Source organism: Oncorhynchus masou, chromosome 14 (assembly GCF_036934945.1).
Source record: "Oncorhynchus masou masou isolate Uvic2021 chromosome 14, UVic_Omas_1.1, whole genome shotgun sequence".
NCBI lineage: Eukaryota > Metazoa > Chordata > Actinopteri > Salmoniformes > Salmonidae > Oncorhynchus > Oncorhynchus masou.
Window position 1 is genome coordinate 37,506,885 of NC_088225.1, and position 6,000 is coordinate 37,512,884.

Consider the following 6,000-nt stretch of genomic DNA (forward strand, 5'->3'; position numbering starts at 1 on the left):
CAACCACGAGGGTGATTAACAAGCTGCTATAGAGACACCCACACAACCATGAGGGTGATTGACAAGCTGCTATAGAGACACCCACACAAACACGAGGGTGATTAACAAGCTGCTATAGAGACACCCACACAACCACGAGGGTTATTGGCAAGCTGCTATAGAGACACCCACACAACCACGAGGGTGATTAACAAGCTGCTATAGAGACACCCACACAACCACGAGGGTTATTGACAGGCTGCTATAGAGTGTTAGAGTTTTGTAAATTCAAATCTGGTATCAGGATAAATATAACAATGAGTCACCGATTTTATACTACGTATTTTTTATTAGCTAAGTAATAAATGGCAAATGCAACTTTCGTATATACGGGCTCACTGTAATACCACGCAGGGCAGAACAGAGAACTGACAAGATGTATGTAAACAGTATTCTTTATACTGTGATAGACATAGTTCCAACCCATCGGTTGGCCTATCACAGTAGAGACTGGGCGTGGTTTAAACTTGCCCAGCCTATCGCAGGCACTCAGGCGGGTCCCCGCCTCTTGGAGTCCTCCATCAGTCGATGTATAGATTCTTACTGTTCTGGTATCGCAGCCTAGTTAGAACAGATGCTCAGTTCCTGCTATTGTGTTGTTCAGTATCTTTCCATCTCAGTTAAACCTCGTGATGACCACCCCTCCCTATCACAACTTTGTAAGATACAGCAAGTCACACCATGTGCTCAATATTGTCACATACAAACACAAGGACAAAGCATCTGCTGGGCTGTTATCTACAGTTTTGCAACATGCAGGTCACACCGTGTCACTCAGTTCTTGTCACACACACAAACAGGCAAGTAGCAAGCAGTTGTTTAATCTCATAATGATGCTCCAGTGCACAAATGCAGACACCTCACACCTCATTTAATCATATATATCTAATGGCTATAATGTAAAATACAGGATCCAACAAGAGACAACCACGAGGGTCATTAACAAGCTGCTATAGAGACACCCACACAACCACGAGGGTTATTGACAAGCTGCTATAGAGACACCCACACAACCACGAGGGTGATTGACAAGCTGCTATAGAGACACCCATACAACCACGAGGGTTATTGACAAGCCGCTATAGAGACACCCATACAACCACGAGGGTTATTGACAAGCTGCTATAGAGACACCCACACAACCACGAGGGTCATTGACAACTGCTATAGGGTCATTAACAAGCTGCTATAGAGACACCCACACAACCACGAGGGTGATTGTCACTTCTAGGTTAGATTACTGCAATGCTCTACTTTCCGGCTACCCGGATAAAGCACTAAATAAACTTCAGTTAGTGCTAAATACGGCTGCTAGAATCCTGACTAGAACCAAAAATGTGATCATATTACTCCAGTGCTAGCCTCTCTACACTGGCTTCCTGTCAAAGCAAGGGCTGATTTCAAGGTTTTACTGCTAACCTACAAAGCATTACATGGGCTTGCTCCTACCTATCTCTCTTTGATTTGGTCCTGCCGTACATACCTACACATAAGCTACGTTCACAAGACGCAGGCCTCCTAATTGTCCCTAGAATTTCTAAGCAAACAGCTGGAGGCAGGGCTTTCTCCTATAGAGCTCCATTTTTATGGAACGGTCTGCCTACCCATGTCAGAGACGCAAACTCGGTCTCAACCTTTAAGTCTTTACTGAAGACTCATCTCTTCAGTGGGTCATATGATTGAGTGTAGTCTGGCCCAGGAGTGGGAATGTGAACGGAAAGGCTCTGGAGCAACGAACCACCCTTGCTGTCTCTGCCTGGCCGGTTCCCCTCTTTCCACTGGGATTCTCTGCCTCTAAACCTATTACAGGGGCTGAGTCACTGGCTTACTGGGGCTCTCTCATGCCGTCCCTGGAAGGGGTGCGTCACCTGAGTGGGTTGATTCACTGATGTGGTCATCCTGTCTGGGTTGGCACACCCCCCCCTTGGGTTGTGCCGTGGTGGAGATCTTTGCGGGCTATACTCAGCTTTGTCTCAGGATGGTAAGTTGGTGGTTGAAGATATCCCTCTAGTGGTGTGGGGGCTGTGCTTTGGCAAAGTGGGTGGGGTTATATCCTTCCTGTTTGGCCCTGTCCGGGGGTGTCCTCGGGTGGGGCCACAGTGTCTCCTGACCCCTCCTGTCTCAGCCTCCAGTTTATGTGTCGGGGGGCTGGGGTCAGTTTGTTATATCTGGAGTACTTCTCCTGTCCAATTCGGTGTCCTGTGTGAATCTAAGTGTGCGTTCTCTAATTCTCTCATTCTCTCTATCGGAGGACCTGAGCCCTAGGACCATGCCCCAGGACTACCTGACATGATGACTCCTTGCTGTCCCCAGTCCACCTGGCCGTGCTGCTGCTCCAGTTTCAATTGTTCTGCCTTATTATTATTCGACTATGCTGGTCATTTATGAACATTTGAACATCTTGGCCATGTTCTGTTATAATCTCTACCCGGCACAGCCAGAAGAGGACTGGCCACCCCACATAGCCTGGTTCCTCTCTAGGTTTCTTCCTAGGTTTTGGCCTTTCTAGGGAGTTTTTCCTAACCACCGTGCTTCTACACCTGCATTGCTTGCTGTTTGGGGTTTTAGGCTGGGTTTCTGTACAGCACTTTGAGATATCAGCTGATGTACGAAGGGCTATATAAATAAATTTGATTTGATTAACAAGCTGCTATAGAGACACCCACACAACCACGAGGGTTATTGACAAGCTGCTATAGAGACACCCACACAACCACAAGGGTTATTGACAAGCTGCTATAGAGACACCCACACAGCCACAAGCTACTGATGAGTTATAGAAAGAAAACAACTGTATATTAAAGACTAGTTGGTAAAGTACTAACATATTATGTTGAAGAAAGACTGTATTGACGTAGGCCGACTCTATAGTGGTAGCTATGGTAACTAGGATGCTGCTGGTAGAGTAGCTTAGCTTGCTTTCCGAGCTGTACCAACTCTATTCAGAAAAGTGTCTCAGAGTTTACACTTTAATATCATAAGAAATAATATTCACTGATTTTACAAGGCAAAATTCTAGATCAGCACTCCTACTCTGAGACAATATATGAACCCAGGCACATCTAGCATCAGTTTTGACTTATAGATCATCACGAATAATAAGATTGCATCGACAGATCCTAGATCAGCATTATACTAAAATGCTTTTGTGGTTAGGGGCCCAGGTCTCTGACAAGCTTACTCATCACTTCTCTACCTCTGTTTACACTTGTTACACACATCTGCAGGATGAGATCGCTCTCACAGAGGTGAGAATGTCTTTTAAAAGAGAACATCCAGATGTAACATTCATTGTGACACGAGTGTTCTGAGAATGCTGGAACAGCAGCGCTCGCTGAAATAGTCCATGTTCCATGTGTTGCCGTAACAACGTTACAACATCAAGATGATTTCAGGGAGTGGAGGTTATTTCACAGTACATAACCCTTATAAAAGCCTCCACCCCCAAATAAAACAATACTTTGGATTTATAGACTTCTGAGTCAAGCTATTTTTTTTACTGGATAGACTGAGGAGGGTCTCACAGTGGGGTGGTAATGGGCTGCATCCCAAACAGCACCCTAGTTCAAAAGTAGTGCACTATATAGGGATCAAGGTGCTAAAAATAGGGACACAGGTGCCATTCAGGACACAGACAATATCTGTTTTCAAAAATAACATTTACATCCATCATGAATGTTCTGAGAAAGCTCTCACAGAGGAGTGGAAATGTTGGTGTCCCAAGTGGCACCCTATTCCCTACATAGAGCACTACTTTAGATCAGAGCCCTATGGTACCCTTTTCCCTATATATGGTGCACTATTTTAGACCAGAGCTCTATGGCACACAATTCCCTATGTAGTGCACTACTTTAGACCAGAGCCCTATGGCACCCTATTCCATACATAGTGCACTACTTTAGACTAGAGCTCAATGACACCCTATTCCTTATATAGTGCACTACTTTAGACCAGAGCCCTATGGTACCCTATTCCCTATATAGTGCACTACTTTTGACCAGAGCCCTATGGCACCCTATTCCCTACATAGCGCACATCTTTGACCAGAGACAATAGGTATTGCACTTTGACTAAAGGGGCCATTTGGGAGATAGCCAATGTCTGTTTTCAAAAATAACATCTTGGAGGCATCCATCATGAGCGTCTTGAGACGTACCACTCTGACAGAGGAGTGATACTATCTCTCAAAGAGAAGATCCATATTTGGTATTCATCTGGACAGATATTCAGTACCTAGTCGTCCCACGTCTCCCCTATAAAAGAACTGAAAGAACGTCCACATGTTCGTTATTGATCATCTGTAATAACATGTGTACTGCAGTTGTTTGCTTTTGTTGAAGGGAGAGGTTAGAGACTGTTGAAGGGAGAGTGGTTAGAGACTGTTGAAGGGAGAGTGGTTAGAGACTGTTGAAGGGAGAGTGGTTAGAGACTGTTGAAGGGAGAGTGGTTAGAGACTGTTCAAGGGAGAGTGGTTAGAGTCTGCTGAAGGGAGAGGTTAGAGACTGTTGAAGGGAGAGTGGTTAGAGACTGTTGAAGGGAGAGGTTAGAGACTGTTGAAGGGAGAGTGGTTAGAGACTGCTGAAGGGAGAGGTTAGAGACTGCTGAAGGGAGAGTGGTTAGAGACTGTTCAAGGGAGAGTGGTTAGAGACTGTTCAAGGGAGAGTGGTTAGAGACTGTTGAAGGGAGAGGTTAGAGACTGTTGAAGGGAGAGTGGTTAGAGACTGCTGAAGGGAGAGGTTAGAGACTGCTGAAGGGAGAGTGGTTAGAGACTGTTCAAGGGAGAGTGGTTAGAGACTGTTCAAGGGAGAGTGGTTAGAGACTGTTGAAGGGAGAGGTTGGAGACTGTTTAAGGGAGAGTGGTTAGAGACTGTTGAAGGGAGAGTTTAGAGACTGTTGAAGGGAGAGGTTAGAGACTGTTCAAGGGAGAAATTAGAGACTGTTGAAGGGAGAGTGGTTAGAGACTGTTGAAGGGAGAGTGGTTAGAGACTGTTGAAGGGAGAGGTTAGAGACTGTTGAAGGGAGAGGTTAGAGACTGCTCAAGGGAGAGAGGTTAGAGACTGCTGAAGGGAGAGGTTAGAGACTGTTGAAGGGAGAGGTTAGAGACTGTTGAAGGGAGAGGTTAGAGACTGTTGAAAGGAGTGGTTAGAGACTGTTCAAGGGAGAGGTTAGAGACTGTTGAAGGGAGAGTGGTTAGAGACTGTTCAAGGGGGGGTTAGAGACTGTTGAAGGGAGAGTGGTTAGAGACTGTTGAAGGGAGAGTGGTTAGAGACTGTTCAAGGGAGAGTGGTTAGAGACTGTTCAAGGGAGAGTGGTTAGAGACTGTTCAAGTGAGAGGTTAGAGACTGCTGAAGGGAGAGTGGTTAGAGACTGTTGAAGGGAGAGGTTAGAGACTGTTCAAGGGAGAGTGGTTAGAGACTGTTCAAGGGAGAGTGGTTAGAGACTGTTGAAGGGAGAGGTTAGAGACTGTTCAAGGGAGAGTGGTTAGAGACTGTTGAAGGGAGAGTTGTTAGAGACTGTTGAAGGGAGAGGTTAGAGACTGTTCAAGGGAGAGTGGTTAGAGACTGTTGAAGGGAGAGGTTAGAGACTGTTCAAGGGAGAGTGGTTAGAGACTGCTGAAGGGAGAGGTTAGAGACTGTTGAAGGGAGAGGTTAGAGACTGCTGAAGGGAGAGGTTAGAGACTCCTGAAGGGAGAGTGGTTAGAGACTGTTGAAGGGAGAGACTTAGAGACTGTTGAAGGGAGAGTGGTTAGAGACTGTTGAAGGGAGAGACTTAGAGACTGTTGAAGGGAGAGGTTAGAGACTGTTGAAGGGAGAGGTTAGAGACTGCTGAAGGGAGAGGTTAGAGACTGTTGAAGGGAGAGACTTAGAGACTGTTGAAGGGAGAGACTTAGAGACTGTTGAAGGGAGAGGTTAGAGACTGTTGAAGGGAGAGGTTAGAGACTGCTGAAGGGAGAGGTTAGAG